The 4554-nt window shown below is 38.3% G+C and overlaps 1 non-coding gene across 1 annotated transcript; it reads right to left on the reverse strand.

The window, feature by feature from the left end:
- Positions 1–934: 934 nt before the first annotated feature.
- Positions 935–1067, reverse strand: LOC123572073 (small nucleolar RNA SNORA18). The gene has a single exon (XR_006696413.1). It is a non-coding gene; the product is annotated as a small nucleolar RNA SNORA18 (small nucleolar RNA).
- Positions 1068–4554: the final 3487 nt, after the last annotated feature.

Below are 4554 nucleotides of genomic sequence, written 5' to 3' on the forward strand. Positions count from 1 at the left end.
AAGAGATGGGGAACTAGGGAGTCTGTCTCACCTTAACTTCTCTTGGAAGTTTGAAATAGTCCATGAAAGTGAAAGCATTTTTCATCGCGGTCATCAACTGCTATAGGCATTTGCAGCCTGCAAATAGATGAATTTCACCAGATGTTCTGTGAGGCTTTAGCCAGCACTACTGTTTCTCAACACATAGCCTTACCTGGAACATGTAGTGTTGCCATGTGCCCAGGGAGACAATTTAGGGACTAATGGGCCTTGCAAGGGAATGTGGCCACAGAAGATAGCATTTCTAATACTTGACTCTAGTGATTATATAGACTTTTGATGGCATCAGTGGGGCAATGTGAAAATCTATTATTTTCTTTTTCTTTTTTTAACAGTGTAAAGAGGTGTTTTCGTTTTAACTGTGTATATGTAACATTAGGCGAAATTATTTAAAGTCAATAGATTTTTATTCAAGTAATTCCATGTTGCAATTTCTTCCACTGTCCATCAAGGTCACTTTAGATCCTCTAAAGAGCTGCAGTCAAAATTTATCTTCAAAAGATTTATCTTCAAGTTAGCCCTTTTGAATGAAACTGATGCTTATTTTAATGCAGTTGTCCTGTCAGGCCATAACTCTTTGATTTTGGCTTCTGTCATCTCCTTTTAATATGGATATACTGATGAAGACTTCAAAATTTACCTTTGGAAAAATCAGGAATCTTTAAGATCTAATTTCTTCAACCAATTTACTTTAGGGTCATTTTTTAGTGTAGGTGGATCTGCCTAGTTCTCAATTTGACACCTCTCTAAACCTGAGTGAGTTCAAATCATATTCATTCCTAAGCGATCACACTCAAGAATATTGCAGAATATGGAATATGCCAATACCCAAGGTAAAAAAGTAAATTACCAGGTCTTTCATACATTTAGTAACTGTCTTTTTCATACTTATAGCAACTGTCTTGTAGTTCCTTCCCACAGATCTAACAAGAGTCCTGTGAAGAAAGTAAAACCACAGAGTTAACTCTATGAGGCATTTCCAACAACGTGCAGCCTCCAGGAAAAGTCCCATCGGGATAGACCTCAAAAAATGTATCACTTCCTTTTGCACTCTGAGACTCCCTATTTTTTATCTTCTGTCTTAACAGCTATCTTTTTGTTTCTACTTTAGACACTAAGGCACTTCTGGTCTACCTCTTTTCTCATTATTAAGTTCTGCTTATAGGAAAATGTGTACGCCTAAGCATTTACATAAAATCAAAGGCCTGAACATAGATCAAAGGATATGCATGAGTAATGGAGAGTAAACAGTTAAGAACAAACAAATCTGAAAGAACTAATCTAACAGGTCTTTATGGCTCTTGAGATAGGAATGTATGCCCAAGTTCACCAACATTGTTGTTTTTGTCTCCCTGGGCACAGGGCGACACTACATGTTCCAGGTAAGGTTATGCAGTGGCATTCTGGCCAATTGGTGTGAGCTGGAGCAACACACGCCACTTGCAGAAATGACCTACGTACACTTCCTTTGTGTGGTCATCAGGTTCTCTTTTCTGCCTTTCTTTCTCATTAGCTACCTTAAAAGAAAGAACTTTAAGGGCCAATATGAGGGTGGAGCCACAAGATTGAAGGTGCCCGGGTTCATGAATGAATGTGGAACAGAGTCCCTCCATCATCCCACACTGCACTGTGACATGAGTAAGAAATAACAATTTCACTATGTCAAGCTGCTGCAACTGGGGAGTTGTTTGTTAGAGAAGTTAGACTACGTTGAATAATATATTCCTTTTGACTTTCTTTGCAGCTGCCAAGGATAGCAGAGATGTTCTTTGCTTTCTAAATTACATGTTTGTTGATATTTTTACGATCAGGGACTTTTTAAGTAAAGAAACCAAGAAGCTTGTTTACTAGGCTTCAGTCACCTCACATGGAAGTCAGTGCCTTCCTATATAAACACTAGGGTATGAACGTTTGTTACCTCATTTAATCTGAGTACTGTCTTTGTGAGGATCTTGAGGAATGAGAAAACTGAGGCTTAGAGAGGTTAAATGACTTGGACAAGTTTCCACAGCTGGTGTTTTCTTCAGATTCAGGATTCAAATGAACATTTCTTTTTTTTTTACTTCAAAGACATTGATCTTTTCACCACAATGCGACTCCTTTCTAAGAAAAGAATAGTCAGGAAAGGAAGAGAATGCAGAGGGAGTATGTAAGAAATTTCTGGAGAGATAGCAAAACCTCCACAAAAGCTGACTACCAGTTATTAGTTCAGAAACTTACAAGACAATAGACCATAAAACAAAAAGGTAAAAAGGAAAGAGAATAATCATGAATCTAGGTAACAAGATTGGGTTGCTGGGATCCCGTATTCAAAACTTAGTTCAAAAATATTTAGTGTTCCTCTAATCAGTTATTTAGGTTTAATTTAAATTGTTTAACAAAAGGTTATTATTTACTCAATATCTGAGTTTATTATACTCAAATAAATTTCTTTTATTTAACTTTGATTTAAAGTTCAGGGGTACATGTGCAGGATATGCAGGTTTGTTGCATAGGTAAACGTGTCATAGGGGTTTGTTGTATAGATTATTTCATCACCCAGGTATTAAGCCTAGTATCTATTAGTTATTTTTCCTGATCCTCTCCCTGCTGCCACCCTCCACCCTCCAGTAGGCCCCAGTGTGTGTTGTTCCCCACTGTATGTCCATGTGTTCTCATCACTCAAATAAATTTCTTTCTATTTCAAGTTCTGTATCTAAACCCTAAGGGGTTATAGGGGATATGCATTAGTCAGGGTTTTCCTGATCAACAGAACAAATCGGATGTGTGTGTGTGTGTGTGTGTGTGTGTGTGTGTGTGTGTGTGTGCATGTGTCTGTAGAGAGAGAGAGAGAGAGAGATTTTAAAATAAGAATTGGCTCACATGATTGTTGGTGCTGGCAGGTCTGAAATTTGCAGGGAAAGCCAGCAGGCTGGAGACACAGGGAGGAGTTGACATTGCAGTTTGAGTCTGAATGCAGTCTGGAGGCAGAATCTCATCTTCCTTAGGAGATCGCAGTCTTTTGTTTTTTCTTTCTCTTAAGGCCTTCACCTAATTGGATGAGGCCCACCCACATTATGGAGAACAATCTGCTTTATTCAAAGTCTACTGATTTAAATGTTAATCTCAGCTAAAAAATAGGTTCACAGCAACATCCAGACTGGTTTTTGATGAAATATCTGGGTATCATAGCCTAGTCAAGTTGACACATAAAAATAGCCATCCTAGGGTATTAATTACAAACATGTTCAAATCTAGGTAGACCCTAATGAATGTCTCTGGTTACTGGTTTGGTGGTACTCCTCCTGAATGGGACTACTTCACTTGATCTGTCTGGTACAGAGAAAAAGAATGGCTATTGAAACCCACAAATATATGTTTAATCAAGCATTGAAGCAAAATTCCAAATACTAAAGTCAAAGAAATTTTAAATATCATCCAGCAGGTGAGCAAAAAATGTCTTGGATCATAGAGGATTGCCTTTTCTAACTCCACTGAATATTAAGCCTCATCAGTGCCTGTTCTGCTTCCTCCCTGCCCAAGGAGACTTCTCAATGCGAATTGAACTTAAAGCTGCCATCACTTGTTTAATATTGAATTTTTCTCTGTAGGTGTTGGCCTCTGATATCCTTGTAGCTCAGTTGCAATGTATTTCAATCTTTTTTAATAATTCAAATATGTGTCTTGATGTTACATTCCATTCTAGTATTCTCTCATCTCTGGGTCTTTTCTTCCATTTCCCACTCTTCTAGCAGTAAAAGCTCTTGTGGCATTTGCATCCATGTACAACCAACAGATAATTACTTTCATGGGAAATTGTCAGGTGGCAGAGCTTTCCCTTTGCACTACTCCTAGGAATATAAAAAGCACACCACAAGCATATTACAGTAAAGCTAAAATTAAAAGTTTAACAAAAATACTACTTAATAATACATTCAGATTGATTTGGCTATGTCACATAGTGACTGCCAGTCATATCTGAAAAAACAGAAACAACAAATGACAAAATGATATAAACCTCTCAAATCATCTTGTGGATGGATCACTTTGTGGTCCAGGAGTCACAGTTCCATAGCTGTAACTGGACTTGCTTGAGCGTGTTGATCTAAGACCCCTTTGGCACCTCCGCATCAAAGTGCCTGTTCCACCCCTTCCTGCAGGCTTCATATGCCTCCAATGCTGGAAGGCACGCAGGAGCCCTCTCTGCAGTGCTCTTCCTTTTTTAGATGCCTACAACCAGCGACATGAGACCTGCACTAGGATCTGCCACAATGGCCTCTGCTGATCATCTGTGCAGCATAACAGCATTGGAGGGTAGGAAAGGGAACTTAGTTTATTTTGCAGTGGTCAAATCATCTTTTTCTCCCCTCTATTTTATTCTTGGGATGGTAGACTATTTCCTGATCCATCTAGAAAATAGTGGACTTATAATCCTTTCTTATTCTAAAATCCAATGAATATTATCTTCCCAATGTGGGTTATAAAGTTTTTGAAATCACAAACTATGTTCCATATTTGTTGAGTATCTTCACATAG

This window comes from Macaca fascicularis, chromosome 2, assembly GCF_037993035.2.
Source record: "Macaca fascicularis isolate 582-1 chromosome 2, T2T-MFA8v1.1".
Lineage (NCBI taxonomy): Eukaryota > Metazoa > Chordata > Mammalia > Primates > Cercopithecidae > Macaca > Macaca fascicularis.